This window comes from Lynx canadensis, chromosome F1, assembly GCF_007474595.2.
Source record: "Lynx canadensis isolate LIC74 chromosome F1, mLynCan4.pri.v2, whole genome shotgun sequence".
NCBI classification, from domain to species: domain Eukaryota; kingdom Metazoa; phylum Chordata; class Mammalia; order Carnivora; family Felidae; genus Lynx; species Lynx canadensis.
In genome coordinates, this window is record NC_044319.2 from 7,174,839 (window position 1) to 7,187,330 (window position 12,492).

The 12,492-nt window shown below is 44.6% G+C and overlaps 1 pseudogene; it reads right to left on the reverse strand.

Moving 5' to 3' along the window:
- Positions 1-1,837: 1,837 nt before the first annotated feature.
- LOC115505302 lies at positions 1,838-2,328 on the reverse strand (annotated as a pseudogene).
- Positions 2,329-12,492: the final 10,164 nt, after the last annotated feature.

Consider the following 12,492-nt stretch of genomic DNA (forward strand, 5'->3'; position numbering starts at 1 on the left):
AAGTTGGGTGAGCAAGAGCCCTTGTTCTGCGTGCTGGGCAGTGTGTGGTGCACAAAGTGGGGGCATGAGCATCCCGTGGGCTCTAGAGCCCAAAGAGCTTCCCTTCCAACGTAATGCATCGGGGTCCGCAGTTACCACGTTTATGGGGGACTCAAGGGCGCATCACAGTTTGAGAAGCACTGTTGTACATGGCAGTAGGTCAGCAGTAGGCAGTTTCTGGAAGATTTTGAGATTCCGACGATTAAAAAGACCGTGAAAAAGTTCTGTAAAGCAGATGTGGGTTCTAAGCAAAGGGTGACGGTGAACTGAGGCATTGCCGTGCAGTGGCAGTATGGGATTTTTAAAAAATCTTCTTTATGTTTTTATTTTTGACAGAGAGAGAGAGAGAGAGAGAGAGAGGCAGAGAGAGAGAGAGGCAGAGGCAGCGTGCAAGCAGGGGAGGGGCAGAGAGAGAGGGAGACACAGAATCTGAAGCAGACTCCAGGCTCTGAGCTGTCAGCACAGAGCCTGACATGGGGCTCGAGCTCTTGGACTGTGAGATCATGACCTGAGCCGAAGGGAGCCACTCACGCACCCCAAATGTTTTAGAAACAAAAGTCACTACAGTAATGAGCTCTTTGACTCAGCCAATGAGGAACCTAGACTATTAAGGAGAAGAAAACCACGTTAAGAAACAGTGTAACTCTACATAACTGAAGAGGGTCCAAGATTAGTGATTCTAGATTCAATTTACAGTTTTGAATTTTTTTTTTATTTTTTTTAATGGTTATGTATTTTTGAGAGAGAGAGAGAGAGAGAGAGAGAGAGAGAGAGAGAGAAAGAGAGAGGGCAAGTGGGGTAGGGGTAGAGAGAAAGGGAGACACGGAATCTAGAGCAGGCTCCAGGCTCTGAGCTGCCAGCACAGAGCCCGACGTGGGGCTCGAACTCATGAGCCACGAGATCATGACCTTGAGCCAAAAAGTCCTGTGCTTAACCCACTGAGCCACCCAGGCGCCCCTTGAAATTTCATGTTTAAAGAAAGACGGAAGGAAGATTTATATGTACATACATAATTGCAAAACAAGAAAAAAATGGTATTTGGTTTCTTTTATCAAAGCAGTAGACTCTAAGGAGCCAGGAAAGAGCTTGCCAACTTGGACTTTCTGGGCTTATTACAAATGAATGCATAAAAGCTGAGGTGAGAACCGAACCTCTCGGAGCAGATGGTACGGTCACCAGTATGACCCAGGCCCACCCAGAGCCTGTTGCTGGAGCCATGCTTCTCACTGAGGGTTACTAGCGTCATTTGTCAATGGTGAGCATCAGACCTCACTGGTTCGCCGTTCCTGTGTGCGGGGGAAGCTGCGGGTGGTTCTTTTTGCAGAGGTGAACCCTGCCATTCCAGTGAATCCCTTGAAAAGGTCCGAATCCAAGGTCCTTCCATTATTGATGCACTGAAGTGCCAGACTTGAGTAGAAATTTTTCCTGTTTCAGCCAAGATCTGGTGACAGAAAAGCTCCATCCTCTAATTACAACTTAAATATCCTGCCTGGAGTGGGCTGGTTTCTGCATATTACTAATGCATCCTCAGATGTACTTCTGGAGAAGTTCTCTTTCTACATGAAATGATTTCTCTCTCCTGTGCTTGGTGAAATCCTATGCAATTCTGCTGTTAATATTATTATTATTATTATTGGTTGCAAAAAGCTTTATTGTTTCCATTTGGTCTATGGCTTGGGAGAAGGCTCTAGGTTGTTAAAAAGCTACCTAGTGGCTGCAGGGAGAGGATCAGGCACCAGCCGTGGCCCCAGGGGGCTGCCAGAGGGGCCCCTCAAATGCTGCTGGGCTCCTGAGGCTCCTAGTCGTGCTGGAGGGTGAGCCTCTCGAAGAGATACTCACCCAGCCCCGCCTGGGGCCTTCCAGCCCATGGGGGTGCGTCAGGGGGTCGCCCATCTTCTTGATGACTTTCACCTCCTGTCTAGGGAGTAGTTCTCTAGGAAGTCACGGAGCTGGGGGTCTGTGCGGGCAGAACCCAGGGCATACAGATCCAAAAGGGGCTGGTTCAGGCTCTTCTCCAGAGGCAGGACAGCTTCCATGGTGTCCAGGGTTTTACCCCCACTCATCGTGGGACGGCTTCCACAAGCCCTGGAGAGGGCGCAGCCGGTGCACTGGTTTTGCATCTTCAGGAGGGACTCAGCCCCCTCCCATGCCCTCCAGAGCCACATCGTCGTGGGCCAAATAGAAGCCCAGAGAGAGGCAGGTGTAGGAGTCCTGCAGGTGCATGTGGTCCAAGTGGTTGACAGCAGCCTTCACCTCAGTGGAATAAGTCTGATGAATCTGGGAGCTCATGGTTGATCGGTAATAAGGAGCTAAGCTCAAAATAGAGCGTTGGCTGGTCCTGGAGGCAGAGGGTAGTGTGATTGCTGGGTCGTAAGGTAGTTCTGATTTTAACTTTTTGAGGAACCTCCATTCTGTTTTCCACAGTGGCTGCCCCAGTTTACAATCCCACCAGTGGTGTGAGAGGGTTCCCCTTTCTCTGCATCTTCACCAACACCTGTTATTTCTTGTGTTGTTGATTTTAGTGATTCTGACAGGTGTAAGGTGGTATCTCATTGTGGTTTTGATTTGTATTTCCCTGATGATGAGTGGTGTTGAGCATCTTTTCATGTGTCTATTGGCCATCTGGGTGTCTTCTTTGGGGATATGTCTGTTGTATCTTCTGCCCATTAAAACAATTTTTTTAAATGTTTGTTTATTTTTGAGAGACAGAGGCAGAGCGCAAGTGGGGGAGGGACAGAGAGAGAGGGACACACAGAATCCGAAGCAGGCTCCAGGCTCTGAGCTGTCAGCACAGAGCCCAATGCAGGGCTTGAACCCATGAACTGTGAGATCATGACCTGAGCTGAAGTCGGATGCTCAACCGACTGAGCCACCCAGGTGCTCCCTGCCCATTTTTAATTGGATTATTTATTTTTTGGGTGTTGAGTTTTATAGGTTCTTTTTACATTTTGGATACTAGCCCTTTAAGCATTTTATCAGGGTTTTATTTGCATTTGCCTCATGATTGATGATGTTCAACACCTTCTCATGTGGTTATTGACCGTTCTTCTGTTTACTTTTGTGAAGTAGCTGTTAGGATCTGTTGCACATTTTTTATGGTTTTTTAATAAAAATTTTAAGGGCTCTTTCTTTTTAAATGTTTATTCTTGAGAGAGAGAGAGAGAGAGAGAGAGAGAGAGAGAGAGAGAGAGAGAGAGCAGGGGAGGGGCAGAGAGACAAGTGAGCTCTGCACTGACAGCAGAGAACCCGAGGTGGGGCTTGAACTCATGAACTGTGAGATCATGACCTGAGCCAAAATAAAAAATCAGATGCTTAACCAACCGAGCCACACAGGCACCCCAAGAGCTCTTTCTCTCTTTGGATATAAGCCTTTTGCCAGCTATGTGTAGTACAAATATTTTCTCCAGATCTGTGGGGTGCATATTCATTTTCTTAATGATGTCTTTGGTAGAACAGCGGTTTTCAATTTTGATGATGCCCAATTTATCTCATTCCCCGTATAGTTAGTGCTGTTTATGTCCTCTCTAAGAATACTTTCCTCAAAGTTGCAAAGACAATTTTCATCAGTTTTTTTCTAAAAGTTTTAGAATTTTAGCTCTTAGATTTAGGTCTGTAATTCACTTAGAATTACTTTTTTGTATGATGTGAGATGGGGTCAGAGTTGATCTCTTTTTTCCATATTGCTGTATGTTTCTTCCAGCATCATCTTTCAGAAGGGCTTTCCAGCACTCCCCATTGATTTTTCTTGCCACTATTATGAAGAAATTAATTGGCCATATTTTTGTTGATCTGTTATTTCTGGACTCTCTGTTCTGTTTATTGTTTCACTGATCTGTGTGCTGTTCTTATGCCAATACTATATGGTCTCAATTACTGAAGTTTTATAGTAAGTCTATGGCTGTTCTAGGTCATTTTCATTTTTTTTTTCAACGTTTATTTATTTTTGGGACAGAGAGAGACAGAGCATGAACGGGGGAGGGGCAGAGAGAGAGAGGGAGACACAGAATCGGAAACAGGCTCCAGGCTCTGAGCCATCAGCCCAGAGCCCGACGCGGGGCTCGAACTCACGGACCGCGAGATCGTGACCTGGCTGAAGTCGGACGCTTAACCGACTGCACCACCCAGGCGCCCCTAGGTCATTTTCATTTTATATACATGTTATTTTTTATTATTTTTTAATGTTTTATTTATGTTTGAGAGAGAGAGAGAGAGAGCAAGCAGGGGAGGGGCAGAGAGAGAGGAAACACAGAATCTGAAGTAGGTTCCAGGCTCTGAGCTATCAGCACAGAGCCCGATGCTGGGCTCAAACTCATGAACTGCAAGATCACGACCTGAGCGGAAGTCCGACGCTTAACTGACTGAGCTACCCAGGTGCCTCACCTCTTTTTTATGTACATTTTAGAATTAGTTTGTCAATTTCTGCAAAAAGTTTGCTGGGATTTTGATTAGGATTGCATCGGATCTATAAAACAATATATGGAGAATTGAAATCTCATTATCCACTTGAATCTATGAATGTAGTAGATTTCCTTATTTATTTAGATTTTCTTTCTTTTAGCAGCATATTTTTAGTTTACAGTGAATAGGTCTCTGGAATATCTTGTTAAATTTATCCTAAATCATGTATGTTTCAGTGGTCTTATAAGTTGTGCCTTTCATTGCGTTTGGCAGTTCATTGTTCTATACACAGTAGCCAATTGTGTATAAAAATACAGTTCATTTTTACATATTGATATTGTGCTGATTGCATTTCTTGCCTCATTTCCTGTGCTGCTTGTTGTCCAATATCTGAAAAATTTTTTGTACATTTTGTCCAGTTTCCTAAGTATTAACAGTGGGAGAGCCAGTCTGGTACAGTAACTCATCAGAGCCAGAAGAGGGAGTTTTATGAATTTAATTTTGGCAGGATTTGTCTTATTCCACATCGTCTGTTTTGTGTACTACTTTTCTCTAAAATATCTTCATGTCATTCAAACTTCTTCATAAAAACTTCTATTTAGTGGCTGTTTAGTATTCTATCGTATGAATGTTCTGTAAGTTATTAGGTTGTCTGCATTTGTTTAAATATTACTGTAGCAAACCTCTTCACATCATCTTTTTTTATTTCCGATACTTTCTGCTTGTTTCTGGTATAATGATTCTCTCATGGTGTTATACTTTTTTCATGAACATCTATCTCTGTGAGAGGAGCAAAGGGTTGCAATATTTTACATGGGTTCCAGTGCCTAGCCATCCTGCAATATGGTAAACACTCAGTAAATTTCCCACGGACAGATGGGACTTGGTATTTCTTGAGAGGTGATTTAAACTTGATAAATAATACCTTTTATTTCTGTACACTTGGACCTTTTCAAGAAACATCTGCTCTCTCATTTGAGCCTCCCGTTACTGGTTGGTCAGTAAGTTAGATGTGAATACTGCCAGATGATAGAAGAAACATAGGCAGAGAGGTAGAAAGTAAAGCCAAGTGGTTAGTTGCTGGAAGAAACAGGACCCAAGGTCTCAGTCATTGGCTTCTATTCTTGGACCTCTTCTCCCAGCTTGTCCTGGGAACTAGGAGAACTAGTGTTCTCTGAACTAAGCCAGAGTGTTCTGAATTTCTTGTACCTTGTACTACACATTTCTCTCCAGAGACATGTTCCCTTCAGCACGCTTCTGAAGGCCTTACTCAGACAAAGCTTTCCTCTGGGAATCTGGGCTTGAGGGTCAGAGCCTTCTTGAGAGCCATCGGTGGTGATTAGTTGGAAATCCTCTGGCTGACCTTGAGTCTCCCCCGAATCACTATTCTGTCATGTTCCATTTGGCACTCTGCCCAGATTTAATGGCATTCTACCGTGTTGCTTTATAAGTATATGCTTGGAAATGTGCTTTAAAGAACATGTTCTTAATGTAGAGTTTTTGCATAGTAAGTGTTCTCAGACCTCACCAGCTGTGGACACCAATAAGGACATGTTTATTTTTAAAACTCAACATCCAGAGCTCTGTACCGTCCACCTACATGACAGAAGCAACTCACGCCACATTTCAACAGTCCCCATATCTTTTAGTAGAACCATGCACTTAGGATACAGCTCGTATGCTCTTACAGGATCCTCCAAGGTTGAGTTCATGTTGCTGGCCCCTTGTTCCTGGCTGTCCTGGAATAATGTCCCCCCTGGGGGGGCACCACTTGCACCGGTCCCACCTCTTGCTTGTCCTAAACCTGATGACCTTGAATGTTGGCTCACTCTATTGACCACCTGTTAATGCTGTGCCTGAGTGCTTGCCCAGCCTGGATTGTCAATGCTCTACTGCCAGAACTCTGCCTCCATTGCCAAGTGGCTTCTGAGCCACTACTGTTCCCGGCCAGCATGCCATTCCACTCCTCTGCTCAGCTGCAAGGATGACTCCGCACTCCAGGGGGATGTTACTGCATAACATGCTTCCCCAAAGTTATTGAGACATTTTGCCTCTGCTGTTCTTGTTGTAGAGTGGCCAACGCTATGTTGTTAAGTCCAGAAGTCGTGCAGAATATAGGAGGGCAGCTCTACTGATCCGACACATACCTGCTGTCCCCATGACATGCACATGGCTGGTAGGGAGCACCTTGCTCATGCAGGTTCAGCCAGCGACCACCACGCAGCACCAGGACCCCATGCAGTATCGGGACCAGCACTTGGCTGTGGTCTTTGGCCCTGAATGTCCTTCTCAGGACTCTTCTCTTCCTCCTTGGAGTGTTCTTCCCCTGCTCCTCCCCCTCTACACCTATATGCCTGTATATATAGCGAACCCTGTGAATGGACAGATTTGAATTTATCAGGAAGCCCTTCACCCTGAATGCCAGTCAATGGAGGAAAGGAAATCTACATGGTGGTGACGGTGGTGGGGGACCAGGAGTACCAGAACAGAAGTACCTGAACTCCAGTTTTGACCTGGCTCAGTCTCTGCCGTACTGCAATGTTTTAGATGAAGTACGACATAAAATACCAGCCATTCGTGGAAGTATTTTGAGCTCGTAAGAGGCAGATCTTAGCTCTGTCTGTAATCAGACATCTTAAGAAGAATGTCTTTTTTAATGATCATAGAGTATGGGGACCAGAAGGTTATCTTTAAGGTTAATGTATCCTGTTATTAGTCCTTCCTTATTCCAAGATGGAATGCACAAATCCTAGAAAAAAATGATTCCTTTTCTATCCACCAGCCTTTCAAATACTGGAAGACAGTGCCCCTGACCCCAGGTTTTTTCTTTTCCTTAACCAAACCCCCTGTATAGGATAAGATTAGTTTCCTAGGGCTGTCGTAACAAAATGTCCCAGACTGAGCCCCTTAAACAACAGAAATGTATTTTCTCACCATTCTGGAGCTTAGAAGTCTACGATCAAGGTGCTGGTGGGGTTGGTTTTCTCTGAGGTCTCTGAGGGAGGGACGGGTTCCAGGCCCCTCTCCCTGGCTTGCCCTCACCCCTTCCTGCCTCTTTGCATGGCTGGCCTTCTGTGCACACACCCACTCCACCTTCTTCTTCTCCTAAGGACTCCAGTCTTACTGGATTAGGGCCCTTCCCTAAGGACCTCATTTTAACTTAATTACCTCTTTAAAGATCTTGTCTCCCAAAGGGTCACGTTCTGAGGTGCTAGGGTTGGGGCTTCGAGTTTGGGGGCACAGTGCAGCCTGCCACTGTGTGTGATAGTCTCCTTGCTGTTTTGTTTACTCTGCTGAAGGGGCTCCAGTGACCTTTCTTGGGTACGATACTTTAGTGAACATGGATAGGTAAACTTGGTTCTAGGTTTTGTTTGAAAACTTGGTGGTAGCTACTTACTCTCAACGTGAAGCCTTTCTTTTCTTGCTTTCCTGATTTCCCTTTCCTTCTCTCTGTCTCTCTCTCGCTCTCTTTGTGCTTCCCTAATTGTGACTTGAGCTTCACTGTAGGTCTATCTTATTTGACGCCCAGGAGACATAGTTCAGGGGCTGTAGCTTTGCAATTCAGCATTCATTTCTTGAGCACCATTTTTTGCCAGGCACTGTGTTAGACACGACAGACTCAGGAATAACTAAGAAACAGCTGTGTCCTCTGAGAGCTCGTCGATTGTGGGACGTTGGACAAATACATGCATGTTTGTCATGCAGGGTGTTCTGCACCGTAGTAGAGCTGTGAGCAAACTACGAAGTCGCCAGAGAAGGTAGCTGTGGATCTCGGGCAGGCAGAGAAGGCTTCACAGCGAAGGTGACCGACCTCAGGTTTGGCTTCTGAAAGATGATTAGGAATCTGTCTGGTGGATGCCGTGGGAACTGCACGGTGTAGTTCGAGAACAGTATTTATGGGTACACGTGAAAGATGAGACGTCGCAGAGCAAGGAAGGAGCCAGATCAGAAGGCATCTGTGCCTTCACTGCAGGATTTTAAGCAGGGCAGTAACGTGCCCAGCTTCTGTGTTTGGAAGGTCACTCCTGTGAGGGAGTGGCTGTGGAGGTCAAGGAGAACAGCAGGGAAACCAACCAGGACTCCAATGCAATCTTGTAGATGGGGAATCATGAGGAGCTCAATGAAGAAGTGATTTTGGAGGGACTTGGTGAGACCACATATGGGGCAGTTCCAGTTTCCGGCTTGAGTCCTGGGAGCATGGTGGTGCCATCAGCTGAGTGGAGACAATGGAAGAGTAGCAGGAATCCGGGTGGAGGTGGCCAGTGACAACGGAAGGAAAGACTGAGGCTGTGTCTCATTGACTTCTCAGCCCTGACAGACTTTCCTGAAGATGCTGATTCTGGGAAGTGTCTCCTTGGACTTAATCCTGTAGCACCTGCATAATAAAGTGATTGTCACATGGGTTAGCAGTCCATGTGGAGGCTGGGCTTATTTGTATTTGTAACTCAACAGATTTCCAGGTAATTAATCCATACCATTCTTGTCTTGGGAAATGGAATGTTCCTGGGTAGTTGCAACTCAATTTAGAAAACCAGACAGCACTCATTAGTTTCTGTGGTTGCCTCTTTCAAGCTCTTTCCGTTTTCTGGAGGTGTTTCTCGGCACTTTGATGAAATACCAGCGCATATTGGAACCGTAAATCCTTTTAGTGCACACAAGCGATTTTTTTTTTCCCTTGAAGTTCCCAGGAAGATAATAGACATTGCTTTTAGTAACAGTCCTTCATGTATACACTTTGCAAGATTTTACCTTTGGGGAGAAAAACTTTTTATTTATTTATTTATTTATTTATTTATTTATTTATTTATTCAATATATGAAATTTATTGTCAAATTGGTTTCCAGTGCTCATCCCAAAAGGTGCCCTCCTCAATACCCATCACCCACCCTCCCCGCCCTCCCACCCGCCATCAACCCTCAGTTTGTTCTCAGTTTTTAAGAGTCTCTGGGGAGAAAAACTTTTATATGATTTTTATCTTTATCTTTCTCAACAGACCCCATGCTATGTTCTAGAACATACAGTACTCTTATTTGATACTAGTGGAAATAGAAACCAAATTATTATTATTTTTCTAAGAGCATCAGTATCACAGCCAGCCTCTGTAACATCAACCTTTCATGTTCTTGCTCTGTACTGTGTACTGTGGTACTTATCTTCACACTGGCCCTCTGTAAGGGCATGAGGACCATTTCCATTTGGAAATCGGACCAAAAGGGAGCGGTTGCATTTTACTCAAGGGTGGACTGCAAATTTGTATTGAAACGGAGCCTGGACTACACTTTTTTTGTCTTCCCATTCTGCTATCTACTTAATGATTTTATTTATTTTTTTTTTTTTATTTTTTTTTTTATTTATTTTTTTTTTTTTTTCAATGTTTATTTATTTTTGGGACAGAGAGAGACAGAGCATGAACGGGGGAGGGGCAGAGTGAGAGGGAGACACAGAATCGGAAACAGGCTCCAGGCTCCGAGCCATCAGCCCGGAGCCTGACGCGGGGCTCGAACTCACAGACCGCGAGATCGTGACCTGGCTGAAGTCGGACGCTTAACCGACTGCGCCACCCAGGCGCCCCTACTTAATGATTTTAAATTCCCATACCATTTTGGTTATTTTGAACCAAATGGTATCTTACTCTTTTCTTTTTAATGTTTGTTTATTTTTCAAGGAGAGACAGAGTGTGAGTGGGGGGAAGGGCAGAGGGAGAGGGAGACACGGAATCCGAAGCAGGCTCCAGACTCTGAGCTGTCAGCACAGAGCCCCATGTGGGGCTCAAACTCACAAACTGCGAGCTCATGACCTGAGCCAAAGTCGGACGCTCAACCCACTGAGCCATCCAGGCACCCTAATATCTTACTCTTTAAATCTAGATTTGGGAACTCCAACAGTATGGGATGTACTGCTAATTGAAATATCATTTTGGGGAGGCTCTAAGACATGTACTCCTGAATGCTAACATGCAACTTTAGACTTCTGTTTTAGCTTGTACTTGAACATTACTCTTCATTAAAAAAAATACTGTCTTCTGTCTCTTTTTATTTTATTTTGTTTTATTTATTTATTTATTTATTTATTTATTTATTTGAGAGAGAGAGAGTGAGTAGGGGAGAGGCAGAGGGAGAAGGAGAGAGAGAATCCCAAGCAGACTCCACACCCAGCCCAGAGCTGATGTGGGGCTCTATCTCACAACCGTGAGATCATGATCTGAGCCAAAATCAAGAATCAGACACTTAACCAACTGAACCACCTGGTCACCCTTGTCTCTTTCCTCTTTTTATATTCTCTTCTTTCTCAATTCACATAAGATATCAAGATATTTAGAGATTAACAAGAGAAAATGAATCATTTCTCCTTTTTCCTTGAATTTCTCTTTTAAACTATTCTTTAAAACTCAGGGCACCTGGGTAGCTCAGTCGGTTAGGTGTCTGACTCTTGATTTCAGCTCAGGTCGTGATCTCATGTTCATGAGTTTGAGCCCCACATCAGGCTCTGTGCTGACAGTGCAGAGCCTGCTTGGGATTCTCTGTCTCTCCCTTTCTCTCTCTGCCCCTCCCCCACTGGCTCTCTCTCAAACCAAACATTAAAAAAAAAAAGCCACAACAAACTCCAGTGATTCTGCTGGTTTATTTAAAAAGTAGTCCGGCCTCAGCTTTTATCTTGGGTAACATTTAAGTCATTTGTTAGATGGGCTCCATAATCTGAAATCCATACCTGTTTGGAACACATGTACTCGATTCAGTGGAGACTTTTAACCAGGAAAAGGAAAACATTTTAGGCTTAATATGTCTGTTTCACACAATATGTGAAATAGATACATAGTATGTATAGTTTATTTAACTTTATTTTTGTTACAGGTTTAGTCCTTTGAATGAATAAAGTCAGGGATACATCTTACTGAAGCCCAGGAGACTCCTGCATTTAACAGACTGTATGAGTCTCCAGTTGGGAATATCAGGCAGAGCACTTCACTTTTTCTTTTCTCTTCTTTTTGTTTTTCTTTTCTCTCTTCCTCTCTTGGAGCACAGTTGACACGCAGGGCTACGTTGGTTTCAGGTGTGTAGCAGAGGAGAGCCTCACCTGTTGACTGTAGGTCTACACAGCCGACATCATGTTAATCCCAACACCTCTGTGGACAAGAGTGTGCACTTGCACGGCCGGATAGACCCACGCCTCGCCCAGCTTCTGACCACAAAGTTGGGTACTGCAGGATAGTTCCGGAATTCTTTTCCACAATCACACGGATGCTCTGCCAGCACACTGTGACGTGGAACCAGATGCCTGTTCACGCGGACACATCTGGATGCATCCAGGTGAAAAAAAAAAGCGTCTTCCTTATGCATCAGCCATCTGGGACTGTCTTTGGAAACTGGGAGTTTAGTGAGCCCATGTGTCTTCCGTTATCAACATCCATGATTCCTCCAGCCCCAAGCAGTTCAGCAGTGGGGAGTGAACGCGGGCTCCGTTTTCCGCTCTTTGCACACGTCCAGTTTAAGTGTGAACACCTGCCCATCCGTGAGCTGCTCAGCAGTGCTGTCATTGCTTTCTCTGCAATTGCAAGTTTAGTCAGCTTATTTGTGCAACACCAAGGAAAACGCATAATCTTGCGGGTTGTTGAAATTTCAACAAGCTGGTCTCTCAGGGTCCTTTAATTTCCCAAAAATGATTTGTGAAAGCAGACCAGTAAGTGATTGCAACAAATTTCCATCACATCCCTGACTTAATGAAACCAAATTTCTTTCAGATACTCTCCAATGTGGGGTGGCTAAGGGAAGGAACAGGAAGAAAAATCATGAGCGTGGTTGTTCGCCAGCCTGTTACGTAACACACTTGACTGGCTTCAAAGTTCAGAGCACAGTTTTTTCCTAAGGGATGCTGCTACCAAAGCAGTTACCGTTTATATAAAACTCTGTTTCAGGAATCCAGCCAGTGTCATTGTTTATTGTGTGTGGGTGGCATTTATGGGTCCTAGATGGAACCTGGCAGTTCCAGAAAAGTAGGGGTTCTGTTTTACATCCGTTTTGTTCACGAACGAACTTCCTGAGCTCCAAGGTGAATCCC